Raw genomic sequence first — 21,172 nt, 5'->3', positions numbered from 1 at the left:
TCTCCGACAACGAAAGCCAGCACAGTGCTACAGACCGGTCACCCTGTGGAAATGAAGAACGTGGCAGAAGAATGACATCATCCACCCCCAAAATCTGGAAAGGAACAAACGACTGAAGATTGCACAGAGGTCAATAAATCATTGAGTTTATTGAGGATATAAGGAAGTAGGATGAAAGCAGAGTCTCAGTATTAAAATTAAATACATTTGAACTTGTAATATTTTATTGTTTTTGTCTGCTACAAAGCCGTACACTATTGTGAATCCTTATAGCAAGCCATATAATGCATTAATAGCTGTCTCATGTTGAAAGCTTGATGCTCTTCTGTTTGTCTTGGAACTGAATGACCTATGTTCTCTTATCTCTGCACTTTAGATCTTCAGACTCAGACAGACTTGGACGGCATGACATGGTAGGACGGTAAGAAGTTGCTCACTGCATCAACACCCTGCTCTAACTGTTTCAAGAAGTATATGATTGAATAGTCTATTCAAACACAGGACAGATCAGAATGTCCACACAGAGAAAAGTGAACAGAAGTGGGTTGGAAGAACTTGAAACATTGGTCATCAGTTTTTACCCAGGTTTCCCAGCTGTCAGTAGATCTATACATCACCACATTTTGAAGCCAGTTCATGCTCAGTTCAATAGTTTTGGTCATTGAGAAAGTTGAATTATTCCACATTTCATACTGACAAATGCAATAAACAACTAAGGGTATTTTTCTTCAGCCAGCTACACTGCATTAGCCAATATACTATGTGTGATTCTCTGTTTCTAAATGTTTCCAATGACTACCATATGGATGATAATACTTTTGTGACCATCATTTGGTGTGGTTTGGATATAGGCAGGGAAAAATATACTGGTTCGTCTTTTATTGCACACCATTTATTATTAGAATGATTCCATCCATGCTGTTTAGAATTGTGTTTTTGCTGATTTGCAAAGAGTCAGTGAAGTGGTACCATTCTCTGCTCTAATTCAGTGACATGCTATACTGTATATCACCTCCATGGGAAGGTCTTTGTTTACGTGCCCGTTTCCTTTTCCCAGTCTGATGTACTCTATAGGGCATATTTACATTTACATTTAAGTTATTTGTTTATATATGACAACAAAGGTCAAAGAGGAATACTCTAGTATGACCAGACTGGATGAGGAACGTTCTTCACATTACCCATAACTGCCTGTCACCATTTAAGAGTGGAATATGGGACATTTGGGCTTTTTAAGCTTCTTTATGGAAATAGGCACATAACATCAGAGCACTTTGCAGTAAATTATCTTGGTAAAGTTGTAAAATATAGGCCTATAGACATTTTTGATAGAGGCCCTAACACTGATGCCTCTCAACAATGGGCCTATGAGACCATATTGTCTATGCATTTCTCATTCTGTGGTTGGTTAAAGTGACTCCATAACTGTCTGCCCTGGAAGCTTTGACAGATTTACAGTGTCTGTGTTTTACATTGTGCTGCATGAATGCCTTAAGATTTCAGAAAACATTTGCACATGTCTAACGCCTTGTACACACATGGGATGGAATTCCATTGACTGTACGCCCTTTTCATGCAGTGTTGCCCCACTACTGCTCGGATAAGTCAATGCAAAATAATTATAAAACAATATTTTTTATCTTTCTGTGTTTCATAATTTTCCTTCACTTTGCAAGTGCCTGAATCTATCTCACTGTGTTGTGTTTATAACGTAAGATGGAGGAGAGCCTGTCTCTCTTCAGATTGCATTTATTTTGGGAGATTGAAAAATATGTCCTTTTCAGTCAAGACAGGAGAAACATATTGTTTCAGGTGATAATAAAACATGTTTAGTTACTTTTTCCTCAACTTGTTTCTCTTACTTTCTAGCAAGTCAAGCTAGCATACACAGAGCAACTAAAGTTAGCTCCCTCGATAGTTTGTGTGTATGCATTGATATGTAGGCTGTGTGCCTTTTTATGTAGTTCTGTCCTTGAACTGTTCTTGTCTAATGATATTCTGTATTATGTTTCATGTTTTGTGTGGACCCCAGGAAGAGTAGCTGCTGCTTTCGCAACAGCTAATGGGGATCCTAATAAAATACCTAAACCAAAAACTAGACTAGGTTGAAGATTCTGTAGCGACACCTAATAATTGTCATCATAAACAAATATCATCACCATCACAATTTCTTCAGCTTCCCTGAAACATTGCCTCAGATCAGAACCTGTCTGCAAATTGCTGTATTGTACCATGATTGTTGTTGAAGGCAGATAACTATGTTGACAGCACAGCAACCCCTCGTCAGCTTGATTCAGCCTTCACTAGGTTGCTCAGCAAATACTGTAGTGTACTGCAAGGCAGAGATGATGTCTTCTGACACAGTACCTCTGTGAAAGTTACATGACAGAGATGGAATGATAGGAGAAGTAGAGGTGAGGGGTAATTCAAACGCCAATAGGAAAATATGACTATTTTATCAAGGTCCGCCTGTGGAGTTTGAGTAAAGAGAGAAGGATGGAGAGCTAAGTATGCAATGGTGCTCGTCAGGTGGAGGGGGGAGAGAGTGATAGATGAGGGTGTGCTGGCATAAAGATTGATGATATACTACTGCTGGCTGTTTTTAGCTGTTTGTATATAGACCAAATGCATTTTAAACTATACTGAACAAAAAATATAATCAGTCAATTGAAATAAATTCAATAGGCCTTAATTTATGGCTTTCACATGACTGGAAATACAGATATGCATCTGTTGGTTGCGGATACCTTAAAAAAAAGGTGGGGGCGCGGACTAGAAAACCAGTCAGTATCTGGCAGTGGTGGAAAAAGTACCCAATTGTCATACTTGAGTAAAAGTGACCTTTAATAGAAAATGACTCAAATAAAAGTGAGGGTCAAACAGTAAAATACTACTTGAGTAAAAGTCCAAAAGTTTTTGGTTTTAAATATACATACACGTCAAATCCAGATCATCCCAAACATGCTCAATGGGTGAGGTGTCTGGTCAGTATACAGGCCATGGAAGAACTGGGGCTTTTCAGCTTCCAGGAATTGTGTACAGATCCTTGTGACATGGGGCTGTGCATTATCATGCTGAAACATGAGGTGATGGCGGCGGATGAATGGCACGATAATCACCCTCAGGTTCTCGTCATGGTATCTCTGCATATTCAAATTGCCATCAATAAAATGCAGTTGTGTTCGTTGTCCGTAACTGATGCCTACCTATATCATAACCACACCGCCACCATGGGGCAATCTACAACGTTGACATCAACAAACCGCTCGCCCACACGCCGCCATACAAGCTGTCTGGCATCTGCCCGGTACAGTTGAAACCAGGATACATCCGTGTAGAGCACACTGTGCCAGTGGCCACCGAAGGTGAGCATTTTCCCACTGAAGTCTGTTACGACGCTGAACTGCAGACAGGTCCAGACCTTGGTGATGATGACGAGAATGCAGATGAGCTTCCCTAAGATGGTTTCTGACAGTTTATTATAAAAATATTTGGTTGTGCAAAACCACCTGTTCATCAGTTGTCTGGGTGGCTGGTTTCAAATGGTCCCGCAGGTGAAGAAGCCAAATATGGAGGTCCTGGGCTGGCTACAAGTGGTCTGTGGTTGTGAGGTCGGTTGGATGTACTGCCAATTTCTCTAAAATGATGTTGGAGGCTGCTTATGGTAGAGAAATTAAAATTAGATTCTCTGGCAATTGCTCTGGTGGACTGTAGTCAGCATAACAATTGCACATTTTAGAGTGGCCTTTTATTATCCCCAGCACAAGGTGCACCTGTGTAATGATCATGCTGTTTAATCAGCTTCTTGAAATGCCACACCTGTCAGATAGATGAATTATCTTGGCAAATGACAAATAATCACTAACACGGATGTAAACAAATTTATGCACAACATTTGGGAGAAATAAGCTTTTTGTGCATATGGATCATTTCTGGTATCTTTTATTTCAACTCATGAAACATGAGACCAACACTTTACATGTTGCGTTTTATATTTTTGTTCAGTATATATTCCATTTTGGGGCGGCAGGTAGCCTAGTGGTTAGAGTGTTGGGCCAGTAACTGAAAGGTTGCTAGATCGAATCGCTGAGTTGACAAGGTAAAAATCTGTCATTCTTCCCCTGAACAAGGCAGTTAACCCACTGTTTCTAGGCCGTCATTGTAAATAAGATTTTTTTATTAAATGACTTGCCTAGTTTATATATTTAAAAAAATATATATATCCTGTGGTTCCACTCCTTGTCCTTACTACATGCAGGGTTGGGGAGCAACGGATTCAATGTAAAACCACAGATTTCATTGTGGTCTCTGATTTGAAGGATGACAGCAGTCTACGGCGAAACGGATATCACTTATTGATATCTACGTTAGCGCATTGATGTGAACCACACTGCTGCTCTCTCATTTAGCTCTTTGTGCCTTACGGATTGTGGTTGTTGTGGATTGCTGTTCACAAATTTAAATGTGTATTTTAACCCAATAATGGTTGAATTCAATCATTGTTTTTGAAACCAGTGGACACCAGGTGAAATATGAGCTCTTGCAACAGCTGCATAGTGCGGATCCCAGCCTATGGGCTTTCATTGCTCAGTCTAATTCATGCTGATCATTTTTTTAAATCCATAGTCCTAATGGAAACGTGCTCAAACTCGCCCACTTTTGATACACTTAAAAGGGGAATATGTAGTTGCTATATACATTTTTTGACTTATTTAAGCAATAAGGCACTAGGAGGTGTGGTATATGGCCAATATACCATGGCTAAGGGCTGTTCTTATGCATGACGCAACGCGGAAGTGCCTGGATACAGCCCTTATCTGTGGTATACTAGCCGTATACCACAAGTCTCAGAGGTGCGTTATTGCTATTATAAAGTGGTTACCAACTAATTAGAGCAGTAAATGTTTTGTCATACCTGTGGTATACGGTCTGATATACCACGGCTGTCAGCCAATCAGCATTCAGTGCTCAAACCACCCAGTTTATAAATATATCCATTGAATCTTGAAAAATATAATAAATGCCTCATGAGCTTAGTTAAACTGTTACACTCCATGAGAACCCAAAATATAAGCTTGTTTTTCTCCAATGTTTGTAAACATTTTAAATGTAAACAATCACTGTATAGCCTCATAAAATGCTAAAACAATAATTTTGATATCATGTATGGTCAGTCCTTGCATCCATAGCTCTGTCTATTAATTTTAGTTGTTACATTTCTCCCGGCCCATCCTTCAGCTTTTTACCAAAACAGAGGCGTGATGTTCATTTTGTTATTGTTTCATCTGTAGATTTGCCCTTTAAACAGTTGCATATTATCAAGATATATAAGTGTCACCAACAAAAAGGTAAACCATAGGCCTATAGCAAATGGCATTTATTTGGTCAGTCCTTGCATCCATAGCTCTGTCTATTAATCTTAGTGGTTACATTTCTCCCGGCCCATCCTTCAGCTTTTTACCAAAACAGAGGTGTGGTGTTCATTTTGTTATTGTTTCATCTGTAGATTTGCTCTTTAAACAGTTGCATATTATCAAGATATCTAAGTGTCACCAACAAAAAGGTAAACCATAGGCCTATAGAAAATGTAGCAAATGGCATTTATTTGTACACATGTAAATAGCACTTCAGTAGTGCTCAAAGCATGCCATTCCATAAATGCAGCATTTATTGTTCAACTAGAATCAATGAGCCCAATCAGTCCTCCATGACAACAAAATCATTAACAACAGAGTAGGACTGGCTAATAGGTCCTTCGTTTTGGGTTTATGCTCAGGTTAAACAATTTGGCTAATCTATACTTCCATATTTCCAAGTCCTATTCTTGAAGATTAAGTGGTATAACATTTACTGGAATGACTGGAATTCTGATATACTTTGGTTTTTAATGTAAAGATATAATTTAATCATGTCAGAAGAAGCCTACATACCCAACCCAGTAAAATGTATCGCCAGCAATTTACAAGCCCTTAAGTAAAAGATAAGAATAACAAATAATTAAAGAGCAACAGTAAATAACAATATCGGGGCTATATACAGGGGGTACCGGTACAGAGTCAATGTGCACCGGCATTCAGGTAATATGTACATGTAGGTAGAGTTATCCGATTATGTTACTCAGTTTGGGTAATCCAAAAGTTACTTTACTGATTACAATTTTGGTCAGGGAATTGTAACGGATTACATTTAGAAAGTAACCTTTCCAACCCTGACTACACGTACACTGCCCTACAGACAGTCATGCACTGATACACTCCTGCTACATAGCCTTTAGGCCCAAAGCCACAAAGACTAACTGCAGGGAGCCATGAAATGCATCTAATGGAAATGATCTCTCAATGCCCTGCCACAGCCATTGATGTATGAGGTATTAAGATCTCTTGGAACCTCAGGGAGATACTGGCGTCAATGAGCCTGAACAGCAATATGAGTCAGTCAGCGTCATTATATGTGTATATGTAGATTCAACACTAGAACATGGTTTTGTCTGTTTGGGAGGATGCAGTGGCGGTGGGGACTCAGCCTCACTGAGTGGGTTTTTCCATTGTGGTGTTTCCACAAACAGACGCAGCGGCAGCCGAAGTGGCTGTTCTGTTTATGGAGACGATGAGACACCTATTGTAGCTCTGTTTTGGCAAAGTTGAAGCTGGCTGATGAGCTGACACTATATTTAGCTGACAGTTAGGCTACACTCACATTCATGTCCATGATATACAGTACCTCGCTCCTCAGATTTAGATCCATAAATGGAACTCTCTTATACCATTTCACTTACCGAGATACATTTTGAAGCTAAACAATCTGCTTAGACCTGCGCATATGAGTTATTGCTTAAGGTTGAAGAAATGACATGTTTAGGCCTGTTTCTGAGTGCCACTCTAGTAGGTTCTTGACCAAGCAGGTTGGTTGGTTCTTCACCAGGCTGGTTAAGGCTGGATGTGCCGACTCAACTCAGTGTGAGTGAATAGCTGATTGAGAGCCAGCCCACTGTCAGAGCAGCTTTACAGTCCACCTTGAACATAGACTGTTACATAAGAAATTGTATTTGTGCTCTTCTGGCAGAGACCTGAACATGAAAGGGGGAGGATGAGCTCGGCTTAAGTTGTCCTGTCTCATCGGTCTATGCTGATATGTGACACACAACTACTTCCATTCGTTTGTATGGGTTACCTTCGGTCAAGTCACGTGAAACTTGTGGGAAAACGGAGAACACCGTCATGTTTGTGGGATTCTCATCTTTCCTTCGTGGTCATATTAGTTTGTAGGCCAGACGTGTTCGATTTTTGGGATGTCTGACAAATGCGGAAGGCCGACATAGGAGGATGTGATGGATTGAGACGCAGCCCCTGCAAAACTGATATCTCCAGCTTAAACTGACGGAATTTAATGTGGATTTTTTTATGTATATGTATTTTACATATACATTTTACATACATATTTTACATATACATTTTACATACATATTTTACATATACATTTTACATACATATTTTACATATACATTTTACATACATATTTTACATATACATTTTACATACATATTTTACATATACATTTTACATACATATTTTACATATACATTTTACATACATATTTTACATATACATTTTACATACATATTTTACATATACATTTTACATACATATTTTACATATACATTTTACATACATATTTTACATACATGGTACTTTTAGAGAAAGCAATCACATAATAACACATTACCAAACATACGCTCTTTTATCCCACCCCTCAGCTACTCTCAGCCCATCCCACCTATCACCATAAACTACCCTTGTTTGGATTCCATGTGCCATATATTTTTCAATTGTGCTGTGATGTTTTACATACATTTTGAACCTTTCTAATCGTATAGTGTCCACAGATTGTGAGCTAAAGATGAAAACCTTTCCTACGAGTGTTATGTATTGACTGACTATGGCTTTCCAAATCGCCCAACACTGCTATTTGTAAGGTTAATTTTCAGTGAATGTTGTGATTTTTAACCATTCCTGAACCTGTGACCAGAAACAAAGGATCAATACCAGAATAAATGATCATGTCTCTTCGCAGCAAAATCTACAGAGCTGAGATTGTTGTATGCCCTATAGCATTCTGTTGGTGGCAATAATTTTGTATAATTTAAATGGAAAAACTTGAAGTTATTAATCAAGTGTAGTGTTTTGTATCAGTTCATATACCATGTGTCATGGAATTGGTACATCGAAAATCTCTTCCCATTTATTTTGCAACCTTTGTGGAATAGCTGTCAACATCTATGTCCTCAAATGAAACTGGTATATTTTTCTATTTATGCCAATTCCTTTCAGCCAATTTTAATCTTTAATATATGGCAGGCAAACAAGTTACCTACTTTCTCCCTTTTCCGCTTTCCTCCACCATTTTTGTGTTAATGCTGCAATCACTTGGTTCTAAGTTTGGATTGAGCAGACATTTCTATATCTTTTCGATAGCTGCACATGTTACATAACTTAGTAAATATAATTGTTTAAGAATGTTTTTTTAAATAAGAATGTTTTTTTTAATCAGTATATCTGAGTTTAACCATAACATTTGTTGTAATATTTGTTCTATCTTTTCTGGAGGATAAAACTGAAATTGTAACTAGCTTTGTATGGCTTCTTTAAGAAAGAACGATACTTTAAACAAAATATAATTTAAAATGAGTTGGAAATGAGAAGTTGTAATCTGTATAAAGGCAAAAAGGCAATTTTTTAACAAAGGATGAGTCTTAATATACTGGAGAACCATTTTGGGTTTAAGTATAACTTAAGTATGAGTGAAGCTTTAATATTTAATCATTTTAGTCCCCCAAACTCATATTAATTATATAAATAGACATGTTTAATTTTGTCTGGCTTAGCGTAACAAATAATTTTTGTTTTTGTTTTGCTCGTATAATTTAAAAAACTGAGTCATCTGGAGTATGCAGCGCCGTTAGTAGGTAAGTTAACTCTGATAGGACCAAAGAGTTAATCAATGGGATTTTTCTATACATAGACAAGTATCTACCTTTCCATGGTTGCAGAATCTTATCTATTTTTGCTAACTTTCTATTGAAATTTATTGTGGTAACTGAATACCAAGTATGTATACTTCACCATTCACCATGTGCCCATTTTATTGGTAAACTACAAGGTAGTGTAAACACTGTGTCTTTAACTATCCAATACATAATATGGTACACTTGTCATATTTAGGTTTTAGTCCAGTCTAAAAAAAATATCAAGATCTTCAATGAGACTGTGCAGGGATCAAGATTGCGGACTCAAGAAAAAACTGGAGTCATCAACATACATTGACACTTGGATTTCTAACCCCTTGATGTTCTTATTGGATCTTATTTTAATAACTAGCATTTCAAAGGCCATAATAAATAGATATGGAGACAATGCCCAGCCTTGTTTTACTCCTCTTAAAAGCTCAATACTTTCTGAGAAGTAACCATTATTTCCTATTTTACATCTGGGCTTTGCTGTACATAACTTTAACCCATTGTATAAAAGATTCACTGAAATTAAAGTAATCCAGGTATTTATATATAAATTCTAGTCACACCTTTTCGAAATCTGCTATGAAGACCAGGCCTGGTATCTTTGTTGTTTCATAATGTTAAATTGTATCAAGTAATTGTTGCATATTATCTCAATTATATCGTTCATGTAAAAAACTCTGTCTTATCAGGATAAACAATATCTGGTAAAACCTTTTTTATTCTATTTTTGCATTACAACATTAAAGTTTAAGAGGCCTCCAGTTTTTTTTAAATGGACTGGACCTTTATACTTACCACCTGGGTCCTGTTTTAATTGTAATGAAATCAGACCTTCTTGTTGAGTATTTGAAAGTCTACCATTTTTATAGGAGTAATTAAATAAAGAAAACCATGGAATGAGTAGGCGTGAAAAAGAAACACTGATTTTTGCCTACTACTTTATTGATTTTTTTCATTGGCAAGATTAGCAAACTTAGGCATGACATGCCAGCAACAAACGCTGACACTATACACCCAAGTTAAGCTGATCAAATTATGAAAGACAAAAATTATATTTTTGAATTCCGTAAAGTGAGTGTGGAAGAAGTAAATAAATTACTGTTGTCTATCAACAATGACAAGCCACCGGGGTCTGACAACTTGGATGGAAAAATACGGAGGATAATAGAGGACGATATTGACACTCCTATTTGCCATATCTTCAATCTTTGCCTACTAGAAAGTGTGTGCCCTCATGCCTGGAAGGTAGCAGAAGTAAGTCCCCTTTTTACTGGCTCAAATAGCCAACCAATCAGCCTGTTTGCAACCCTGAACACAAAACTTTTGGGAAAAATTGTGTTTGACCAATGCTATTTTACTGTAATCAAATTGACAGCAGACTATCAGCATGCTTATAGGGAAGTACATTCAACAAGCACAGCACTTACACAAATGAATGATGATTGTCTGAGAAATGTATAATAAAAAGATTGTGGGGCTTTACGTTATGTGTTATGGCGATGTGTTATGGCTTCACGTTATGGCCTCCTGCTATATTGTGGATAAAGAGTTACCTGTCTAACAGAACACAGAGGGTGTTCTTTAATGGAAGCCTTGAACATTTAAATAGCTTGTCAGCAGATGTTTTTTTCTTCAAGAGCACTTCAAAAAAGGTGAAATTGAATATTTAAAGAGGAGCTGGGTTGGAGAGGCCTAAACTGCCGCCTAATGTAGTAACAGCAGAGATGTAGGCATCTTGATGAATACAAATGCACCCTTTTCCCTTATATCCCAGCATATGGACCAAGATGTTTTCTCATTTTGAATTGTACCTTACATGAGGAAGAAATACACATTGATTTCATTGTGTATTCCCCAGGGGAAACCTGGTATTTTGTAGATAGAATTCAAGCTATATTAGATCAAACCCAGACAGATACGATTATTTCAGCAGGTGACCTAAATCAAGCATTCAACAAGTTAGACAGACGTAGCAATACTAAAGGGAAATTCATGGAACCTCCAAAGAGGCTGAAAAATGTCATCTCTACAAATATTTCACAGCACACCTGGAGATTATTCCGAACTCCGAAAATGTCTCTCTTTTTTTCTCAAAGTAAGAAAAGCTATTCACGAATTGACTGCATTTGCTTTCTCCAAAATTGCGCTCAACAATATGCTTGGTTCGTAAATCGATGATAAAGTGATATCGGATCATTCTCCTGTATCATACTTACACCAACAGAAAAATACACACTGACAGAATATGGAGAATGAGCATTTTCAAGACATTAAAATATGTAAACGAAAAACCTAGACAAAGAGGACAAAGAAAAGCTGACCCCGACAACATTTGGGATGTTTTTAAGGTATACATTCGGGGAATGATAATCTTATACTCAAAATCTGAGTTAGAAATGAAAATGGAAGAAAAATAAATCACTATATTAGAAAAGGCCTGTAAAACATCTTTACAAGGTAAAGAAGAATATACCATTTCTGAACTTAAGCAGGAATACGATCTTTTACTTTTGAAGAGGGCCAACAACTCCAGGTTAAACTCAAATAAAGCATACTATTTAATGGGAAGTAAACCTGGTAAACACCTCACAAAACCAATACATGCCAAACTAGTTATAATTGTCAAAGATAAGGATCCAAATGCTTTAATTAGAAACAACACTAATAATATTTAAAGCAGAACTAAATAACAGTTGGACTGATCCTACTGCCGCCTTAGACTCAATAACCCTGAAGCAACTATCAACAAAAATGGAAATTACCCCAAAATTTTAGACACTGTTAAAACATTTGCACTCAGAAAAGCTTTCCCATAGAATTGTATTTCATATTCTGGAACAAAGTAGCATCCCTATTTACTTGAATAACACAAGTCAATTCACAACTCTATTCAGTGCTTCTGAGTTCCATGTATCTAACAGTTATTTCAGGAAAAGTGTCATGCAGATTATAGACCCTGAAATGTAATAAATTGCGACAATAAGATAAAACTCATAAGCATCAGAATGGCAACTATTACCATACTTGATACATATTAATGAAACGGGGTTTATAAAAAATTGACACTATTTTAGTACATATTTTAGTATAATACAGTATGCTAAAAAACAAGTTGGGAAAGATGAACAGAGCAAAGTACAGAGAGAACCTTGATGAAAACATGCTCCAGAGCGCTCAGGACCTCAGACTGGCGTGAATGTTCAACTTCCAACTGGACAATGACCCTAAGCACACAGCCACAACAACACAGGAGTGGCTTCGGGACAAGTCTCTGAATGTCCTTGAGTGGCCCAGCCAGAGCCTGGACCTGATCGAACATCTCTGGGGAGACCTGAAAATAGCTGTGCAGCGACCCTCCCCATTCAACCTGACAGAACTTGAGAGGATGTGCAGAAAAGAATGGGTGAAACTCCCCAAATACAGATGTGCCAAGCTTGTAGCGTCATACCTAAGTAGACTCAATACTGTACTCGCTGCCAAAGGGGCTTCAACACAGTGCTGAATAAAGGGTCTGAATACTAATGCAAATGTGATATTTCTGTTATTTTTGTTTGCAAAAATGTCTAAAAAACTTTGTCATTATGGGGTATTGTATGTAGATTGATGTGGGGGGGGACTATTCAATCCATTTTAGAATACTGCTGTGACGTAACAAAATGTAGAGAAAGTCAAGGGGTCTGAATGTTTTCTGAATGCGCTCTATGTATATATGTGTCCCCCCAACCCACACCCTTACCGGAAACCGGGTTCGTATCCTCTACCAATTTTGCTACCCAACCCTTCCAACCTGTTTTTATCTGTTTAGTCTGGTCCTTGATTCAAATTTTACTTTGATTATTGCAAATGATTTCATGATCTTATATACTGCACTTGCTTGTATGTAGGCCTACTTTTAATGTAAGATGTCCTTGAGTACCCTGAAAGGCATCCACCAAATAAAATGTATTATTATTAATATTACATATTGACGAGGTGCATGCTCATCCCCAGAATCTTGAACATGAACTACTTCTTAGTGAAGAACACTAAAACAACATGGAAGAAAATGAAATGGATTCTACAAGAACCAATATCATGCCCTAAAAACACACCCCTATGGAATAATTATTGGATAGCTTTTCAAAATCCACAGATAAATTGGCCCACATGAAAAACTAAAGGCATAGAAACCGTGGTAATTACATGGTAATAGGAAATACAATTATTTCCATAACAGAATTAAAAATACATTTTGGACTGCCCAATGAAGCCATTTTCAAATATGCAACTTAATTTTTTTAAATCAAGTTTTCACCGGAAAGCTTTTGAAAATCAAAGTCATTTTGAGGGAAATCTTTTTTGAGTCAGAAAATATACTCATATGATGAGATATACACAACCTTACAGAGAACCTAACCAACTGACAATCTCTTAGAAAATATATAAACTATTGGAACCAAAGACTTTAAAATAACTGATATTAGCACAAGATGGAGGGAGTGTTGGAACATAATGAACAAACATGAATTACAGCTAATGAAAATCTACGCTTAATCCATTATAAACTAATGTATAGAATGTATTATACAACCAACCTAATTCACGAATTCTACAGCACAACAGCAGAGTCATAACTAAAGTGTAAAACTAACAAGGACTCAATATTGAATTCCTTCCGGGAGTGCTATAAAGTCAAAAAGTTATGGGCGAAGTTAGAATGTTGGCAGTCAGAAGTTTTACAATATAAGTTTACTTTTAAACTGTCTATCTGCATATATCAAGACATGGCATATGAGGTTACGGTCAGATACCTAATGGGATGGACCATACTTTTCTCAACTACTTAACTGGAAATCACAGGATCCTCCATCACTACAACAGTGGATGGGTTAAATGTACTATAATTTGAATATTGAAAAGATGTGGGCTACAGAGAAAAATAGAACAGTGCAATTTGAGGCCATATGGCATAGAGTGCTACAAGCACTGGAAAGTTCCAGGGGATGAAGAATGAGGGCGAGTGTGGTTGTGAGACATATGAGATGTGTATGTATAGTTGAGGTGGGAACATGTGGGTCTGTGCAGGTGTCAAGTTATTGACGTTTGTTGGAATTTGTGTGCATCTGTTTGTCTTTTGTTTTATGTATGGTTGTTATTGTTTGAGGATAAAATATGTAATCAAACAAAACTAGAATAGTAGAATACACAAGGTGCAATTAAAAAATGTGGTTGTGCATCAGGAGTTTTTTTCTTGTCATGTCAGTCACTGACAGTCACTCAATTAGCCATGTCAGAATCAAATGTTAGATTGGTAAGTTAGTCTAGCCAGCTATCTAAACTTGTAGTAATCATGGCCGAATACCAACTGTTAGCTGAAAAACTGCACATTCTTTTCTCTCTGCCCCATAGCAAAATGTGTAGAAATGCAGAAAGCTTGCTTTAAAACTGCAGCATTTTCGCAACTCCCCATGGTAAAATGTGTAGAATTGCAGGAAATTCACCTTAAGACGTTTTTTTATCTCAATATCAAATTGTTTTCAATTAAAATGGTCAAAAGCAAACAAAAATAGCTTCTTCGCCACGAGCAATTTCTCAAGCAAGGATTTTGATAGGACTGTCTAGGAGTAGTCTGAGTGGGAAGGAGAAAACTAGCTGTTATTGGCATAGAGGGTTGGAACTCTCTTTCTTATAGCTTAAACAGGCAGAAATTTCAGGCGGTCTGTTCAAACAGCCCTTCCACCAAAAGGGCGTTATCATCATTTTGCTAGGTGGCTGTGCTAACGTCTTTTAGATGATTTTATTCTGAAGAGCTGTTATAAATAAACACGCACATCAAGCTTTTATCTGACTCTGTTTATTATTCGTTTGGACACGTCTCATTGGTTAACAGATCCCACTGAGCACAGATGTCAGTTTAACATCTAGTTTTGATTTACATTTGATTGAGTTGTCAACTAATGTAAATTCACAAAAAAAATGCATGTCATTGGATTAAGTAAAAATGTCAGTGAAACTCTATTAATTGCAGTGTAACCATGGATATTGCCCATCTCTAGAGAAAGGATATGCATCTACTAAGTTTTGATATACTGCTATAGTTTCTTAATGCATGAATGTCCTGTCATCTCTCCTAAAGGGAAATATTTTCAGACTGCATTACAAATGGCGTGCTTAACAGTTTGCCATTAGTCCATGAATGTGCTTCTCTCTCTCTTTCTCTCCTTTCTATCTTTCTTTCTTTCTTGCTTGCTCTCCCTCTCTCTCTCTCGTCATTTTCCACCCTGGTTTGGAAATCCCTGGTTCAGTCAAATAAAAGCACTGTCTGCTGTGAGGGTAAGGGACTGTAGCATGCCTGGGGTTTTACAGGCTGTCAGGTTTCATTTGTCATCCCATGTTCCACTGGCCCTGTGGTTGATAAATGCTACGTCAGAGACTTGAGACAGTGGCTCTGTCTCCTTAGTCACACGTGGCCTAATATTGTCCACAGGAGAGGAGAGCAGCTAGCTGACATCTTCATCGCAGACTGCCTGTAATTAGCTTAATCTCCATGGAGCCATGCCCTGTCTGGCTCGGCCTCTCAAACATTCTCGCTCGCTCTCTCTCTCTCTCTGTCAATCAATCTATCTATCTCTGTGTGTGTGTGTGGCCTGTAATAGTAGATCCAAGACACATGAACATATACATGATCATACAACAGAATGTACATTAGTGTATGTACATAAAGCTAGAACTCCCAAAGAAAAGCAAAGAAGCTGCACATCGTTTATTGCAACTGTATAGTGATACATGTTAGCTTTGTTACATTATATTACAAATTATATTTTATGTACAGACAAAATGTGTTGAGTCATTTTACACCAACAATACATTTATACAGTACATACATTGTTCCTTGGTTGCAAGCAAAATTCAGTTCATGTCAGAAAGCAATATTGAAATATGACATGTAACCTTTATATTTGATAAAATATCACTCTACCATCTAGACTTATGATCAAGTCAGTTGTCATTGTATAGTCGTAGCCAACAGTTTTGAGAATGACACAAACATTAATTTTCACAAAGTTTGCTGCTTCAGTGTCTTTAGATATTTTTGTCAGATGTTACAATGGAATACCGAAGTATAATTACAACCATTTCATAAGTATCAAAGGCTTTTATTGACAATTACATGAAGTTGATGCAATGCAAGAGTCAATATTTGCAGTGTTGACCCTTCTTTTTCAAGACCTCTGCAATCTGCCCTGGCATGCTGTCGATTAACTTCTGGGCCACATCCTGACTGATGGCAGCCCATTCTTGCATAATCAATGCTTGGAGTTTGTCAGAATTTGTGGGGTTTTGTTTGTCCACCCGCCTCTTGAGGATTGACCACAAGTTCTCAATGGGATTAAGGTCTGGAGAGTTTCCTGGCCATGGACCCAAAATATCGATGTTTTGTTCCCCGAGCCACTTAGTTATCACTTTTGCCTTATGGCAAGGTTCTCCATCATGCTGGAAAAGGCACTGTTTGTCACCAAACTGTTCCTGGATGGTTGGGAGAAGTTGCTCTCTGAGGATGTGTTGGTACCATTCTTTATTCATGGCTGTGTTCTTAGGCAAAATTGTGAGTGAGCCCACTCCCTTGGCTGAGAAGCAACCACACACATGAATGGTCTCAGGATGCTTTACTGTTGGCATGACACAGGACTGATGGGAGCGCTCACCTTGTCTTCTCCGGACAAGCTTTTTTCCGGATGTCCCGAACAATCGGAAAGGGGATTCATCAGAGAAAATTACTTTACCCCAGTCCTCAGCAGTCCAATCCCTGTACCTTTTGCAGAATATCAGTCTGTCCCTGATGTTTTTTCTGGAGAGAAGTAGCTACTTTGCTGCCCTTCTTGACACCAGGCCATCCTCCAAAAATCATCGCCTCAATGTGCGTGCAGATGCACTCACACCTGCCTGCTGCCATTCCTGAGCAAGCTCTGTACTGGTGGTGCTCCAATCCCGCAGCTGAATCAACTTTAGGAGACGGTTCTGGCGCTTGCTGGACTTTCTTGGGTGCCCTGAAGCCGCCTTCACAACAATTGAACCACTCTCCTTGAAGTTCTTGATGATCCGATAAATGGTTGATTTAGGTGCAATCTTACTGGCAGCAATATCCTTGCCTGTGAAGCCCTTTTTGTGCAAAGCAATGATGACTTCACATGTTTCCTTGCAGGTAACCATGGTTGACAGAGGAAGAACAATGATTCCAAGCACCACCCTCCTTTTGAAGCTTCCAGTCTGTTATTTGAACTCAGTCAGCATGACAGAGTGATCTCCAGCATTGTCCTTGTCAGCACTCACACCTGTGTTAACGAGAGAATCACTGACATGATGTCAGCTGTTCCTTTTGAGGCAGGGCTGAAATGCAGTGCAAATGTTTGTTGGAGGATTCAGTTCACTTGCATGGCAAAGAGGGACTTTGCAATTAATTGCAATTCATCTGATCACTCTTCATAACATTCTGGAGTATATGCTAATTGCCATCATACAATCTGAGGCAGCATACTTTGTGAAAATTAATATTTGTGTCATTCTCAAAACTTTTGGCCACGACTGTACTTCGGTTTTACTGGACCCTGTACCTTGGACTACTGTGCCACACAAGCATTATGCATAGTTGAATGATATACATCATTGTTTACTGTGAGTTTGTAAGACAGATATCAGGTGATGATTGTTGACAGTACCAGACTATTGTATCTGTGCCTCCTTCAACATCCGTGGTAGACGGATGTTAGATTGTATGTCTTAACAAAGATGATGGCTAATGGTGAATGAATTGCAGGTACCTGTACCAAGAAATGTGATTATTGTTTCCTATAAATGACTCACCTGAAGAGCTTGCTTTAAACAAAATAAGACTAGTCACTGGATATAATGTCCTGTGTCATCTTCATTCTAATAATAATAATATTTATTGCATTATAATACATACGGACTTCAATATAAGATTGCAATCCCAAGCTACTTTGTGTAAGTACTGTGAACTGACGGACTCTCTCCTCATTTTATTTTTATCTTTGTTTTATCCCAACTGAATCACACCGTTCCATTAGTTCTAAGGCAGCAGTACACCTTACTCAGTGTAAAGTTAACAGACACATTTTAATAGAATTTGAAGGGAGAGCTGTGCTAGTGCATATGTTTCTCTTTGGAGCAACATTTGTTTTTAATATGGATCCCCATTAGCAGCAGCTACTCTTCCTGGGGCCCAGCAAAATTAAGGCAGTTATATACAATTAAAAACATAACATTCCAATTCACAACAGATTTCACAACACATTAAATGTGTGTCCCCAGGCCACTATTCTACTACCACATATCTACAACACAAAACCCATGTGTACGTGTGTGTATAGTGCGTACGTTATCATGTGTGTGTGTGCCTCTTCACAGTCCCTGCTGTTCCATAAGGTGTGTTTTTATCTGGGGGTTTTCAATCTGATTTAACTGCTTGCATGAGTTACTTGATGTGGAATATGTATAGTCTGTTCTAGACTTGGGGACTGTGAAGAGACCTCTGGTGACATATCTTATGGAGTATGCATGGGTGTCTGTGCATTCAACATGTAAATACGTCTCACAAATACAAGCAGTGATAAAGTCAATCTCCTATATTTTGAGCCAGGAGAGATTGACATATTAATGTTAGCTCTCCGTGTACATTTAAGAGCCAGCCGTGCTGTCCTGTTCTGGGCTTGTTCTGTCCAGTCGCGTGGCACCTGACCACACGACTGGACAGTAGTCCAGATCCTACAAAACTAGGGCCTATAGGACCTGCCTTGTTAATAGCATTGTTGACAAGACAGAAAAGCACTTTATTATGGACAGACTTCACCCATCTTAGCTACTGTTGCATCAATATGTTTTGACCATGATAGTTTACAATCCAGGATCACTCCAAACAGTTGTCTCAACCTGCTTAATTTGCAGATTATTCATTACAATATTTAGTTGAGTCTTAGGGTATAGTGAATGATTTGTCCCAAATACAATGCTTTTAGTTTTTGAAATATTCAGGACTAACTTATTTCTTGCCACCCATTCTGAAACTGACTGCAGCTCTTTAAGTGTTACAGTTATTTCACTTGCTATTGAAGTGTATAGTGTTGAGTCATCAGCATACATTGAAACACAGGCTTTACTCAGAGCCAGTGGCAGGTCATTGGTAAAGATTGAAAAAAGTAAGGGGCCTAGATAACTGCCCTGGGGAATGCCTGACTATACCTGGATTATCTTGCCGAAGTTTCCATTAAAGAACACCCTCTGTGTTTTGTTAGACAGGTAACTCTTGATCCACAATATACCAGGGGATGTAAAGCCATAACACAAACACTACCGTTCAAATGTTTGGGGTCACTTAGAAATGTCCTTGTTTTTGAAAGAAAAGCACATTTTTGGTACATTAAAATAACATCAAATTATTGATCAGAAATACAGTGTAGACATTGTTAATGTTGTAAATGACTATTGTAGCTGGAAACGGCTGATTTTTAATGGAATATCTACATTGGCTTACAGAGGCCCATTATCAGCAACCATCACTCCTGTGTTCCAATGACACGTTGTGTTAGCTAATCCAAGTTTATAATTTTAAAAGTCTAATTGATCATTAGAAAACCCTTTTGCAATTATGCTATTACAGCTAAAAACTGTTGTGATGATTAAAGAAGCAATAAAACTGGCCTTCTTTAGACTAGTTGAGTGTCTGTAGCATCAGCATTTGTGGGTTTGAGTACTGTTAAGAGATTTTTTTTTATCAATGATGACTAATTATGTATACATTTCAATCAGGACTGACTAATCAGAATACTATTATGTTACTGTATATGTACTAATCAGAATACTATTATGTTACTGTATATGTATGAATTTTCTTTTTAATCATAGTACTGAATATAATGTGTGCAAATATAATCAAGAATTAGAACAATGACTGCCTGTACCATGGTAGAAATGAATGAACTCATATCCAGACTGGCTAGAAGGCTTATCTACACCAGCTGTCCTAAGCTCAAGTCATATATCATCTTAATAGGGAGAGACGATGTGAGAACCATACGGCCTTTGTACTAGAGCGGAGATGGCACGGGTTGGTACTGAAACTTGAGCTTAGACCTGTGGTAAAATGTGTAAGGAGCAGTACTCTCGTGAATAAAGGCTGCTGTTTGACTTTAAGACTGGGCTCTGTCCATTTTTATACTAATAAGGGTCATAAATATCCTTATGAATTGACAGTGTTTAATTTTAATTGGGTGTTAAAACATAGAGGAATTTAATTCCTGCAACAAGTACAGGCTCAAAATGGCCAGAAACAAAGAACTTTCTTCTGAAAGACATCAGTCTATTGTTGTTCTGATAAATGAAGGCTATTCCACGCAAGACATTTCCAAGAAACTGAAGATCTCATACCAACGCTGTGTACTATTCCCTTCAGAGAACAGTGCAAACTAGCTCTAACCAGAATAGAAAGAGGAGTGGGAGGTACATTAGAGGGTCTAGTTTGAGAAACAGACAAGTCCTCAACTGGCACTTTCATTAAATAGGACCCTCAAAACACCAGTCTCAACGTCAACAGTGAAGAGGCGACTCCGGGATGCTGGCCTTCTTGGCAGAGTTGCAAAGAAAAAGCCATATCTCAGACTGGCCAATAAAAATCAAATAATTAGATGGGCAAAAGAACACAGACACTGGGCACAGGAAGATTGGAAAAAAGTGTTATGAACAGACAAATCTAAGTTTGAGGTCACAAGGAAGAACATTCGTGAGATGCAGAAAAAATTAATAGATGCTGGAGGAGTACTTGACAGCATCTGTCAATCATGGTGGAGATAATGTGATGGTCTGGGGGTGCTTTGGTGGTAAATTGGGAGCTTTGTACAGGGTAATAGGGACCTTGAAGAGGGAAGGCTATCACTCCATTTCGCAACGCCATACACTGTGGACGGCGCTTAATTGGAGCCAATTTCCTCCTAAAACAGGACAATGACCCAAAGCACAGCTCCAAACTATGCAAGAACTATTTAGGGAAGAAGAGGTCAGCTGGTATTCTGTCTATAATGGAGTGGCCTGCATTGTCAACAGATCTCAACACTATTGCGCTCTTGTGGGAGCAGCTTGACCATATGGTATGTAAAAAGTGCCCATCAA

The sequence above is a fragment of the Oncorhynchus nerka genome, linkage group LG13 (assembly GCF_034236695.1).
Source record: "Oncorhynchus nerka isolate Pitt River linkage group LG13, Oner_Uvic_2.0, whole genome shotgun sequence".
NCBI classification, from domain to species: Eukaryota; Metazoa; Chordata; class Actinopteri; order Salmoniformes; family Salmonidae; genus Oncorhynchus; species Oncorhynchus nerka.
This window is presented reverse-complemented; position numbering follows the sequence as displayed.